This window comes from Carcharhinus amblyrhynchos, chromosome 6 (genome assembly GCF_965287045.1).
Source record: "Carcharhinus amblyrhynchos chromosome 6, sCarAmb.v2.hapA, whole genome shotgun sequence".
NCBI lineage: Eukaryota > Metazoa > Chordata > Chondrichthyes > Carcharhiniformes > Carcharhinidae > Carcharhinus > Carcharhinus amblyrhynchos.
The window spans coordinates 27,747,121-27,761,706 of NC_137329.1; positions in this window are offsets into that span (position 1 = coordinate 27,747,121).

Here is a 14,586-nt window from a genome sequence, read left to right on the forward strand (position 1 = left end):
CATGCTTTCATGGTCATCAGTAATTTCTTAATGACATATTTTTTAAAATAGAATTCAAATTCCACCATCTACTGAGGCAGAATTTGAACGCGAAGTTTCTGGATTATTAGTCCAGCAGCAATACCACTAGGCCATTACCTCACCCAATAGAGTGTGTCGCAGTCGCAGATAGAACATAGGACATAGAAAACTACAGCACAAACAGGCCCTTCGGCCCACAAGTTGCGCTGATCATATCCCTACCTACCAGGCCTATCTATAACCCTCAATCCCATTAAGTCCCATAGGGTGAAGATAAAGATTATTTTAATATAATTTACTTCATTCAAAGGTCTGATGGCAGCAGGGAAGAAGCTGCTCTTGAGTCAGCTGGTATTTGTTCTGTCTTCTTGCACCAATTGGAAAGCAAAAGACTCTTTAGCCAATTGGGCAATGTTCGGCTCTCAGCCAAACAGCCTTTTCCCTCTCCATTTTCAATATTTTTATTTCTGGTAAAGAGAAATGTCCAAAGGAATTGACAAAAGAAACAATGGGTCCGATTCTCCCATTGCAACTCATAATTTTTCTGGAGGGTCGGGTCGGGAAATGTGCGCGTCCACCATTTTGTGGGTTTCCCGTGAGCTTTTATGACCCGCGCACATCTCCCAACCAGAAGAAAATGGCGCCGCCGGGAACGTGCAGAATCCGGCGGAAAGCAAGGCAAGTCATTTGAATATGTTTAACATATACTTAACATCTATTTTGCATGTGATTACCGGGCCCGGAACAGAATTTGCCGGGCCTGTTAGCATCTCCAAACCTGCCAGTAGTACTTCATTCCACCGGGGTTTGGAGTAGCTCCCCACATTTGGGGAACTAGCGGTAAACCCTGCTGGAGTGAAGCGAGGGGTGCAATCAGGGCCCCACCCACCACCAGGGGGGTCAGGCGGTGGGCGTGGTGCCCTCTGGGCATGGGCACCCTGGCAGTGCCAGCCTGTGTCCCCTGCAACTGCCCAAGAGGTAAACTGCCCATGCCGAGGGAGCACCTCAGCATCGGGTAGTGCCAAGGGGGCAGGGCCTATTGTGGGCAGTGTCCAAGGGGGGGGTTGGGGGGGTTGCCGCTGCCACGCTATATTGCAAATCGGTCTAGGCTGGAGGGAAGACAGCGATCGGGGCAGGCTGGGGGTGAGGTTGTCTGACGGGGGGGTGGCAATCTGCCTCCTGGGGAGGGGGAGGTGGTTCTGACCCGCGGTGAGGGGTGGGGGGGGGGGGCAGCACAGAATGGGGTCTGCCGGGCTGATGGGCTATTGCCACTGCTGGGGTGGGCGGGCTGTACATCAGGGTGCTCTGGGGCAGGGAGGGTCAGGGTTGGCCCGGGAATCGTCGTGGGGGCCATGATTGGGCTGACGGGGGGTTGGGGGGTGGGGGGGGGGGGGGGGGGGCGGAGGGGCAGCGCTGAGGGGGTCCCGGGCTGGCCAGTGATTGAGCTGGCCAGCAAATGGGAAGACTGACAGATTATGGCTCCTGCACACGCGCAGAGTTCCAGAACCGTCAGACCCCAGGGCAAATAGGCTTGGCAGCCCCCTCCCCGCCTCCAGGTTTTTAATGATATTCACGACTGGGATCTCTGCAGTGCACAGAGTGCGGACATTCAGGTCTAAAGTTGCATTGGAAAAACAGTCATACTCTAGAACAGTTTTCTCATAATTCAGCACTTTTGGGAGAATCGCCCCGAATATTTCTAATCGGCGCATGGTTTTTCCCCAGAGTTACACACAGCAGTGACCTGCTCTTCAGTTTCTGCACTCTTAACTGCACGGTGGGCATTTTTGTCAGGTTGTTCAAATTCCTCTTGGAAACTCATTTCCCCGTGCGGACGCAATGGCTGGAATTTTAATGCATCGCCTGCCACAGGAATCGGAGTGGGCGAGGGGGGCGGGCAATGAGAAGGTCCGTTGACCCTGGGATGGGATTTTATGGTTCTGGGATGAGCGAGGCCGTAAAATCCCACCCAATGTGTCGGTGGTGGAGGGAGTGAGTGGTTAAAGTAGTGGAGGGGGTGTCAATCAAACTTTGCTCCTATAGTGCAACCTGTACCCCATGAGGGCGTCTCTAAGAAGAGAAAGGCTCTTCGCCATGGAAACCTGCCAATCATGTGAAGCAGTCACAGAAACAATTGGACACATCTCTGGCTTCTGCCCATTTGTTAAGAACATCAGGATAAAATGCCATCATAAAATCTTAGACCAACTACGCAATTACGTTGGATTACTTTGTTCTGGATGGTTTGGGGTTTTTTTTGGTGTGGTGGGAGCTGCATTCATCCAAGGCATGTGATATTTCAATTGATTTGTCATTGAATATCTCAGCATGAGCATTTCATGGCTTTAACAAAGAGTCAAAGTACTGAGATTAATTTTAATTAGGATGCTTCTGCATGTATAATGTATCCAGCATCCCAACCTGCAGGCCTGATAATGATTTATAATTGAGGAATAATTGAGGCTGATGGCCGCAGGCTGATGGGTGGAAAGCTGACAGTTAGCAATTGTGAAACTTAACATTGTTAACAATTAGTGCACCGTTTTTGTTATTTGTGATTGTCTCAATGCGACAAGAATAGGAATTTCTGCCTTGGGTTGCACACAGCTTCAAAGAAAACAAGGGTCTGAGAAGGAGACTGCTCATTTCATTCAAGACATTTGTTCCATCCACTGATGGATACTGCGATATTCCATCCCAAATATCTTCATCTGATTGCTTCCCCAAGCTAAATGAATGGAAATCAGTTCTACAGTATGGTTCAAGGAACATTAAGTCTTCCTCTTTCATACAACATAGAACATAGAACATTACAGCACAGTACAGGCCCTCCAGCCCTTGATGTTGCACCGACCAGTGGAATGAATCTAATGTCCCTCTAACCTTAACTATTCCAAAGTTATCCATATGCCTATCCACTGACCATTTGAACGCCCTTAAAGTTGATGAGTCCACAACTGCTGCAGGCAGGGCATTCCACGCCCTTAATACCCTCTGAGTAAAGAACCTACCTCTGACATCCATCCTACAATTACCACCCCTCAATTTAAAGCTATGTCCCCTCAGGTGCACACTGGTCCATCACAGAATTTGCGTAATTCTCTGAGTTGAATTCATTAGACGACAGTGAAGTCTGAAGCCTTCCCCTTCCTCCTGCAACAGGTTAGACACAGGATCAGAGAAAAGGCCATTCAGCTCATCATAAGTCACCCATGCAGGAAGGAAACAGCATTCATTATTTCATAGAATTACAGAATCCCAACAGTGCAAAAGGAGGCCACTTAGTCCACCACAGCATCAATTCTGCCAGGCCCTATTCTTGTAACACCACGTATTTACTCTGCTTGTCCCCTTGACACTGAGGGTCAATTTAGCATGACCAGTCAACCTAACCCGCACATAGAACCATAGAAAATTACAGCTCAGAAACAGGCCTTTTGGCCCTTCTTGTCTGTGCCAAACCACTTTTTGTCTAGTCCCACTGATCTGCACTTGGACCATATCCCTCCACACCCCTCTCATCCATGAACCCATCGAAGTTTTTCTTAAATGTTAAAAGCATTTACCACTTTATCCGACAGCTCATTCCACACTCCCACCACTCTCTGCATGAAGAAGCCCCCCCTAATATTCCCTTTAAACTTTTCTCTTTTCACCCTTAACCCACGCCTTCTGGTTTTTTTTCTCCCCTAGCCTTAGTGGAAAAAGCCTGCTTGCATTCAATCTATCTATACCCATCAAAATCTTGTACACCTCTTTCAAATCTTCCCTCGTTCTTGTACGCTCCAGGGAATAAAGTCCTAACCTATTCAATCTCTCTCTGTAACTCAGCTTCTCAAGTCCCGGCAACATCCTTGTAAACCTTCTCTGCGCTCTTTCAACCTTATTTACACCCTTCCTGTAACTAGGTGATCAAAACTGTACACAATACTCTAAATTCAGCCTCACCAATGCCTTATATAACCTTACCATAACACACCAACTTTTATACTCGATACTTTGGACAGTGGGAGGAAACCAGAGCACCCAGAGGAAACCCATACAGGCACGGAGAGAACACAGACAGTCACCCAAAGCTGGAATTGAACCCAGGTCCCTAGTGCTGTGAGACAGCAGTGCTAACCACTGTGCCACCATGTTGCCTGTAGGTGCCATTTTCCGAGACGTCTCCACTTTTTTCTATCAATCGAATTGATATTACTTTTTCCAGATTAATCTTTCCATTTTTTAAGCTTACATCAACAGCATTTCTCTGTAGCTGATGCCCACATCCAGTTCAACACCCAAATCTCTGCAGCCTCAGTAATTCCAAGACCTCACTGTCACTCTAACCTTAGTAACTTTGCCTCCTTACAATATTCCAGTGAAGATCAACACAAGGTTGTGAAATAGCACCTCATCATTTGACTCACTCCTTACAGTCTTCAGCATTGAAATCAACAATTTTAAATCTTTGAGCCCATTTCATTTCATGTTTTTGTTGGTTGTTGTTTCTCCTCTCTCACCTCCTTTACTTTAGGCAGCAGCTATCCAGCCATTCATCCCTCATCTGGATTTTTTTGTGTGTTTCTTTATTTCACTCATTGCCTCTCCCTTTGGCCCTGCGACAGGAAATGTCTTGCTGTTTAACCTGTCCTGCTTCAAGTTTTTAGGCGTCCAGATCACCATCAACCTGTCCCTCATGTCGACATTATAGCCCACCAATACCTCTACTTTCTCAGAAGATTAAGGAGATTTGGCATGTCAGCTACAACTCTCACCAACTTTTCCAGATGCACCATTGAAAATATTCTTTTTGGTTGTATCACAGCTTGGTATGATTCCTGCTCTGCCCAAGACTTCCAGAAACTGCACAAGGTCGTGAATGTAGCCCAATACATCACGCAAACTGGTCTCCCATCCATTGACTCTGTCTACACTTCCCGCTGCCTCGGCAAAGCAGCCAGCATAATTAAGGACCTCACGCACCCCGGACATTCTCTCTTCCAACTGCTTCCGTCGGGAAAACGTTTTAAAAGTCTGAGGTCACGTGCCAACTGACTCAAGAACAGCTTCTTCCTTGCTGCTGTCAGACTTTTGAATGGACCCACCTTGCTTGATCTTTCTCTACACCCTAGCTATGACTGCAGCACTACATTCTGCACTCTCTCCTTTCCTTCTCTATGAACGGTATGCTTTGTCTGTATAACGTGCAAGAAACAATACTTTTCACTGTATGCTAATACATGTGACAATGATAAATCAAAACAAATCAAATGAAACCTTGTCACAGTTATCTTGTTTAAGTTTGATGAAAGGGTCCGACATAACAAAAAAACAAAGAACAGCACAGGAACAGGCCCTCCAAGCTTGCGCCGATCATGTGTTCCTAACTACACCATCCATTTGTATCCCTCTATTCCCATGTTAACTCTTTTTCCCTCTCCCCTGATGTTGCAAAACTTGCTGCTAATTTCCAGCATCTTTACTTACACCCTGAGTCAGATAATCAGAATGAGTCAGCCCAGACTCCAGCAGAGGAACGTACCCCATAGCTCAGCAGATATCAAAAAAAAATGTCTAATCACCACCACCCCCTCTTCCCCCTCTCCCCTCACATTGGTCCAAACTGGGCATCCCAGCCTCCACATTCAGGGGAGAGAAACAGGAAGTTACAGCATAGCCCGTGGCACACTATGGATTCACCCCAGCCACACCCTCACACAAAAACTGATGGGTAGCTACATTGTTGGAGGGGCAGTACCGAGGGAGGGCTGTATTATTGTCATTTTCCATGAATAGAATTGATTTTGGCAGAGCCACAAATTGAACGATGCTGAACAATGTTAATAGAGCCAAATGAAGGTGTAGGTCTATGCAGGGTATTGCAGGAGTCACAGGCAGATTGGGAATGGGGAGCTCTGGGGGAGCAGGGGTGAGGGGGTGGAGTTGGGCAATGCAGAATGTGTTAGTGGAGAGGGAAGGACGGATGAAATTGGCAGGGGTGGAGAAGCAGATGCTTGGGCAGAGCAAGACAACATTGCAATTTAGGCAGGAGGGGATGGCATGGTGAGCAATGGGCAGAGTGGGTGACAAAAGGAGTATGTAGCAAGTTGACAGGGTGATGGAGAGATGCAGGGAATGGAACAGTGAGATACGAGTTTAAGGGGAGGGGGAGATGGTTGCGCAGTTGTTAGAACTGCTGCCTCACAATTCCAGAGACCCGGGTTCAATTCCAGACTTGGATAACTGTCTGTGCAGAATCTGCACGTTCTCCCTGTGTCTGCATGGATTTCCTCCAGGTGCTCCGGTTTCCTCCCAGTCTAAAGATATGCAGCTGAGGTGGATTGACCATGCTAAATTGCCTCTCACTGTCCAAAGATGTGACGATTAGATGGATTATCCATGGTAAATGCCTAGGGTTACGGGGATAGGATGGGGTGGAGGGTTGGGCCTGGATAAGATGCTCTTTCGGAGAGTTGGTGCTGACTCAGTGGGCTGAATGGCCTCCTGCTGCACTGCAGGGATTCTATGATTCTGTGGTTGGATGAGTGTGAGAAGGGGAAGGCAACACAATTCTGAAAATGGAGAGGATGGAATTACAGAGGGAGAGTGAGAGATAGAGAAAGGGAGAGAGACAGGAATAGAGAGATTCTTAGGGTGGATAATAAATGAATATTTAACAGTGAGAGAGAGAAGAAACATCTGTCAGGGATTTTGGTATTAAAGATAATTTGGCCACATCAAATTCTGTGGATGTATAATGACTGTATTGTCATTAAAACTTAAACAGTGAGACTGTAATATATCAAGAAGAGTGAGTAGGGTCTCCATCCATCCCTCCCTGTGATATTGCTGAGACACATGGCGCCATGAACAATCTATCCTCATCCATTAATATTAACATGGCCAGGGGACAGAGAACCCCAGCCCAAACTGTATTCCAGTAGTGCCTCTCAATCCCATCAACACCAACATACAGTGTGTCCCAGGCTTTCACCCCCAGCAGACACCGCAAAGCCCTGCAACACTAATGGAAAGGACACAAAGAAATTCGGATGTATGAATTGAGGCTCTGGGAATGGTTGAGATCAACCAGTTTGACCTTTGTGATTTATCTCCTTAGTTACTGCGAATTTTTATCTGCTGAATTGTCAAGGTCATGAGTGTAAACATCAGAATTCACCATGGAAACGTCAATACTGCGCAGGGAAAGGAGTTGAGCTATGGTTGGCTCAACCAGTTAAAGTTTTTTTTTTGCCAACCTAGAGTCTAAAAGGGGTTTAGAGAAAAAGTAGGTCAACAACAATCTGGCTGAATGATGGAATCAGCTTCAGGAGGCAGATGGCTTCTTCTGTCCCTGTCCCACTCTTGCCAGGATGGAGTTCACTTGAAGTCAAGCCTTCTGAGTTAAAGTCTGAGTAAAGGTTTAATTAAGTTTGAGTAATATTTGCATCCTCCCCACAGGAAGGAGAGGTGGTGAATCCTGTCAGATTCCCTGACCAGATTGTTAAGGTCACTTGGCAGAATGCCTCATCACCAAAACTTTCAAACAAGCAGCAAGATATAGCTTGACTGGTAGTGAAAAAGGGAAAACCACTACCACCCATCGCACCCCCCCACCCTCCCCCCCCACTCCTGCCACGAGCCCCTGTCAGATCCTTCCTACATGCCCGGAGTCTCACCCCATCTGCATATTGCCCTCAATGTGACTGATCGGGAAGAAAGAATTGCCCACCTCATTGTGGAAGGTGTCTTTGCAAAGTAGGTCTGGAGAGAGATGAGGTGGTATGTGTCGAAGTTCACCCCAAGCAGCTCCGTGACGCAGGACTCTGCGCTCTACGGGCTATTCCCAGGGATATAGGACTCTGTGCTCTACGGGCTGTTCCCACGGATGCAGAATTCTGTGCTTTACGGGCTGACGTCCAAAGACAAACATTCCAAAGCCCAGGACTACGTGCTGAAGGATGCATTAAAGCTTGGGGCAGCCACTGCAAAGGAGCAATGGGGGAAGGCTGCTGTCTAAGACTTTCAGCCGTGGTGAACTGAGGAGAGTGGAATTGTATAGAGCCCTGGGGCTGTGTAACTCACATTGAATATATATAGTGAGTATTACCTGTAACACAATTGTATGGAAGCACCTCAGTGTGATGATCAATGTAAAGAACCTGAATGTTATTACAGTGCATGTGACGGCCATTTTAAAATGTTTGTAATGTTCTTTCAGATATTTTCAAATAAAAGCATTTTTTTCAAATAAAAACCTCTGCCTTTTAACTAAGATCAAGTGCAGGATCAAGCGTGGATCAGGCGTAATGCCTGCTCTTGTCAGCTTGGATCTTGTATGTCTCTTTTGTGGGGACCATGAATTGGATTCAATTTGAATTAGTTTGAGGAGCAAGCAGCTGAAATAAGTCCTCAGAGGCTGTGTCCCTTCACCAGATTCCCGTTATTTTCAAACTTAAATCCACTCCTAAAGTGCTTCAGAAACAAAGTCAGAATCTGGAGTGTCAATGGACTTGACACTCCCATATTTATAGGCAGGTGAGAATCCATGATCAGGGAGCTCATACTCCAAGCGGCCAACCTCATGGATCTCATTGAAGTCATTACAGCAAGGTGGTGGATTACGGGCTTGCCCACTCCACTCTGCGCATTGACTTTGTAATTCTAAGAAAGGAGTAACATGTTTTTTTAAATTGAATAAAGTTTGAGTAGTGTTTTTGCTAAGTTAGAATCCAATTTGCAAACTGAGATTTTGTTGAATTTGAATGACGTTTGAAACAGTTCTCATTGGGTTTGAATTAAATTATTCAGTGGTATTTTAGACGGATTTGTAGGCAGTGTAATTCTGGCATTCAATGCTGACAGTAATGAATGAGTTAATATATTCTACAATTGGTTACTGTTCCACATTGAAATGATGCCAGCCTTAAATTATTCAACAAAGGTGTTTGGCAGATGGAGGAGGGGTTTTTTTTCAGAAAGAAGGGTTTATTATTTATCTTCTATTTTCTTAATATATCACAGGGGATTAATATTGAAATCATTCAGTCGAGACTGTCTAGAATGAGACAATTGGTGATGTACTTATAGACAATTAACAGCAACAGGGCTGTTCAATGTCCAAATTAAAGTTAATCAGTCAACATGCCTGCAGACTGCTGTTTGTTCTCAGCTCCTGGGATTTGTCTAATTGATTACAGTTCTGTTCCAGCAATTTTCGACCTGTCACTAACTAACGTTGAGCGAAGATAATTCCCAAGTGGAGCGGCAGAGTCCTACCTTTAACTAAAGAATCAGCGGGCGAAATGGGACTCATTAGCCCCCTTGCATGAGCACTAGAGGTGCTATCCAGTGGCTGTAATGGGACATGCACACTTCTGCCAGGAATGGTGACAGGGCATCACCCTGGTGAACACACAGCCATCATCCACTGCTCGTGTGCAGAGACAGCTGACCATGACATTAACCAGCCTGCAACTTTGACTTGACACTCGAGGTGTCAGGAACTCAATGCTCTGGCTGACACCCTCTGTTAAGCTCAAGTGGCTGAAAGCATGGTGAAAAGCAGGAAGGACCCTGTACAACTGCTTTTTCAAGAGATCATCAGCTACCTAGTTGCAGGTTGATTTCTACTGGCTGTGACTCAATAAGTGTTTGGTGCTTGCCTTAGTTCTTTCACAGTGCAAAATTCTTCAGGGAGTGCAGTAAACAGCTGCTGAAGGACCTTTTGCAGACATCAAGGCCTCTATACAAATCCGTTGCTCGCAGATATGGGTGTACTCGTACACATTCTGATGGTGGCACAGTGGTTAGCACTGATGTCTCACGGTACCAGGGACCTGAGTTCAATTCCCAGCTTGGGTGACTGTGTGGAGTTTGCACATTCTCCCCGATTCTGCGTGGGTTTCCTCCAGGTGCTCCGGTTTCCTCCCACAATCCAAAGATGCATGGATTAGGTGAATTGACTATGCTAAATTGCTCCTTGGTGTCAGGGTGATTAGCTAGGGTAAATGGATGGGAATAGGGTCTGGGTAGGATTTTGATCGGTGCAGACTCGATGGGCCAAATGGCCTCCTTCTGCACTTTTGGAATGGTATGATTCTATGATTCACTCCATCTGAGAAGCAGCATGACTTGGAGATTGACAACAGATAAGGTGCCATTCTTCGAGTTTGTGTTGGGCTTCACTGGAGCAATTTGGCAAGAGAAGGATGGATATGTGGGTGTGAGAGCAAAGTGCTGAGGTGACAAGCAACAGCAAGATTTGTGGGGGGGTGGGGGAGGGGGGCGGGGAGGTGGTCATGCTTGCTGGGTAGAGCGGTTATCCAGTCTGCATTTAGTCTCCCCAGTGTAAAGGAGCCCACATGGGGAGCAGCGAATACAGTAGCCCAAACTGAAGGATGTGCGAGTGAAGGGCAAGCTGTAGGAACAGTGTCTCAACTTCTCATTAGGCACGTTACAGCTCTCAGGACTCAAGATTGCGTTCAATGGCTTGAAACTGTGATATTTCTTCTCCATCCAACCCTTTTTTTAAATAACACGTATGTTTTTTGTTCCTATGTAAAAACCCTCCCTTCTCCCATCCATCACTAGGCCTCCTGAAACTAGTTCTTACATTGCAAGCTCTCTAACCAACAAACCTCTTATAAAGTTTAATAGCCAACACATTTCCCTTTCTTCAGTTCTGATGAAGAGTCAGACAGACTCAAAATGTTAACTGTTTTCTCTGCCAACAGACGCCATCAGACCTGCTGAATTTTTCCCAGCAGTTTCTGTGTTTTTGCTTTATCCCTCCGTAGTGCTACAGTGTATTGCTCCAGGAAGATGTTGCAAAAACATTCCACAAACTCATTTTCCAGATGACCTTTGCCCATTTAATTTGAACAGTTAAGAAGATCTAAGCCCTCCACAGTGCCTTTGTTATAAGCTCTAATAATTGCTTGCTTAATCCTCTTTTCAATGGTATAGCCATCATTAGGAGCCTTTAAACTACTCCCATCGGCATTTTCCAATTTGTAATATTCCTGATCTCCATCCATACTGATGGGGTGGGGGAAAATCATCACATGTGGAGCTGGAAGCATATGAGCTTGTTCACCCTCTGGGGTAACACTCCTGCCCTCCCTAACTCCCAAGTAATGCCAAGAATACGCTTGCTCCATGCATCCAACCTTTCTCATCTCCTTCTACCTGGCAGCCCAACATGATTTTAACCTTGTGTTTCTTATGATCACCGCCAATCCCATCACTTGACAAAGTTAAATGGATTTCAATTCAATGTGCTGGCGAAAAGATTTTTCTACAATGAATTTTTAATCTTTTAATTACTTAATTGCTGGGACTAACCTGTGAGAGGCGATGTTCTCAGGCCACTTGGAGTATTTCTCAAAGAGAACACAGGAACATAGGCCCGGGAGAGTTGGTTCTGGTGTCATCTGTCACACAGTGGGTCACCGCCTTCTCCTCTCCGAGGCAGAATGTTGTGGGTTTAAAATCACATTTCAGAGATGTGAGTACACAATCCAGTCTGAAACTTCAATGAGTGCTAAGGGAGCACTGCACTGTCAGAAGGGCTGTACTGAAGGAGTGCTGCAAAGTCTGAAGCACCTCACCAGCCATGTGAACAAATGGAGAAACAGAAGGATAAAAACGGGTGGTTTAGGTAGGTAAACGTGGTTGGTGCAGGCTCGGAGGGCCAAAGGGCCTGTTCCTGTGCTATACTGTTCTTTTTCTTTGTTGCTGTCTATTGGGTGTGACATTGAACCAGGGCACCCTCTGCATTCTGCACCACTCTGAGCACTAATGAAGGGTCATCCCAACTTGAAACATTAGCTCTATTCTCTTTCCACAGATGCCCTCAGACCTGCTGAGATTTACCAGCATTTTATGTTTTTGTTTCAGATTCTGGCATCCCCAATAAAAGGGGCAGCGTGGTGGCACAGCAGCACAGTTGTTTGCTTTGCTGCCTCACAACGCCAGAGACCCAGGTTTGGTTCCCAGCTTGGGTCACTGTCTGTACGGAGTTTGCATGTTCTCCCCATGTCTGCATGGGCTTCCTCTGCGTGCTCTGGTTTCCTCCCACATTCTGAAAGACGTGCTGTTAGGTGCATTGGCCATGATAAATTCTCGCTCAGTGTACCCGAACAGGTGCCGGAACGTGGCGACTAGCGGATTTTCACAGTAACTTCATTGCAGTGTTAACGTAAGCCTACATGTGACACTAATAAATGAATTAAACTTAATTTGCTTTTGCCCTTTGCACTCTCAGGTGTATACATGGCATTATTTTGGAGAAGAGCAGGGGAGTTTTTCACACCGGTTAGACACTTATTCCTCAGTCAAGATCGCTAAGAGGAAGAATATGTGGTCATTATAGTATTGCTATATGTCACAATATGTCTGCAGTGTTCCTGAATTCTAACAATGATTACACTTTAAAAGTACTTTATTGGCTGTATAACACTTTGGGACAATCTAGGGTCCTGAAAGGCACTGAGATGAGAGTGATACAAAAGGGTCCAGAGGGCAATTTTTTTCACACAAGGTGGTGAGTGACTGGAACAATCTGCCAGAGGTAGTAGTAGAGGTTGGTACAATTTTGTTTTTTAAAAAGCGTTTAGACAGTTGTATGGGTAAGATGGCAATACAGGGGCCAAATGTGGGCAATTGGGACTAGCTTACTGATTGAAAAATGGGGACAGCATGAAACAAGTTGGGTTGAAGGGCCTATTTCCACGCTATAAACCTCTATGACTCTAAATGTTCCTTTCTTCACGAGTGCAAGTTGGTAATTCTTGGAACATAGAAGTCACTGAATGGTAACTATATAGAAGAAACCCATTCAGCCCATCGTAATGGTGATGGTTCTCTGTGAGGGCAAATCAGTGAGTCTCACTTCCCTGCCTTCTCTCCCCGTAGCCCTTTCTGCTCAAATAATTATCCAAGTCATTTTTAAACAGCTTCAATTAAAACGGTCTCCTCCACAGTCTCAGGCGATGCGTTCCAGATCCTAATGTACAGATGCCGGCGTTGGACTGGGGTAAACACAGTAAGGAGTCTCACAACACCAGGTTTAAGTCCAACCAGTTTAATAAACTTGTTGGACTTAAACCTGGTGTTGAGAGACTTCTTACTGTGTTTTGCAGATCCTAACCAGCCACTGAAAGAAAATCGTCACGTTACCACTGGATCTTTCGTCAATCAATAAAAAAAAATCAAAAGTTCAAGTTCATATGATCATATTCCATGACATTAGATTATCATCAGGAAATGACTGGCCAACTGATCTTGAGGAGACAAATAGAACTTCTTAGAACAATAATTTATTGCTGGTAGTTTCAGAGTGTTTGCTCTGTAGTTCTGTCTGGTGACTCTTGGCCTGAGAGGCTGGGTGCTGTTAGTAGTTTACAAATGATTGATTCAGCTGCTAATGGTGGACCTGGACAGTAGGGGGAGTCAGCTCATTAGCTTGCACGGAGAAAGCGCTTCATGATCTGTGTGTGAAAGTGAATGCAGCCACCCACTGAGCTGCAGAAACCAGTTCCCAAAGACAGCCAGGAGCAGAGGGCAGCAGGACTCAGAGAGTGCGCAAAGATACTCCAGCCATATCAAAGAACACAGCTTCACCCAATTTCCAATACCTCCTCCAAAGCCATAACCATAGAATGCCTAAACAGGCCATTCAGCCCATTGAGTCTGCACTGACTCTCCAAAAAAGTATCCCACTCAGGCCCTCCTCTCTGCCCTATCCCTGTAACTTTGCGCATTTACCATGGCCAATCCACTTAACGTAAACATCTTCAGACATTAAGGGACAATTTAACATGGCCAATCCACCTAACTTGCACATCTTGGGACACTAAGGGACAATTTAGCATGGCAATTCATTAACCTGCACATCTTTGAAGTGTGGGGAGAAACCGGAGCATGTGGAGGAAAGCCATACAGACACGGGAAGAATGTGCAAACACCGCAAGGTCACCTCAGTCCAGAATTGAACCTAGGTCCCCGACGCTGTGAAGCAGCAGTGCCAACCATTGTCACCTCTGATGAGCTTTCTGAGTTTCAGTAATCCTGGGTGAGGCCTCCTGCTTGGCTCATTGCAACAGTCACAACACCACCACCTCCTGGGTAATCAGATCAATGTAAGTCAGGAAGCTGGTGAAAGCATAACTTATCCAAAAAGGTAATGATCATGATTCAGTTCACCAACTCCAAGTAAAACTTCACAACATACTGCAAAGTTAGGCATGGATCTATTTCAGAATCTGTAAAAAGGCTACACCACTGAACTCCCAGTTTTATTTCACTGTATCTCCCCCACCCCCAGCTCCAATCTGACTCTTGGCAACCTTGATGTGCCATGTATTCTCAAGCTGAGATTCTAACTCATTTCCATCACTAAGATCACCTATTTCCATTTTGGTTACTGACTTCACTTTTGCCCTAGCTCACATGCTGCTAAAACCCTCATCCATGCCTTTCCTTCCTCCAGACTTGACCATACCAATGCTCCCTTGGCTGCTCTCCAGCCTGGTCTTCCACCTTCCCTCCATAACCTCAAGTGCATCTAAATGTTGC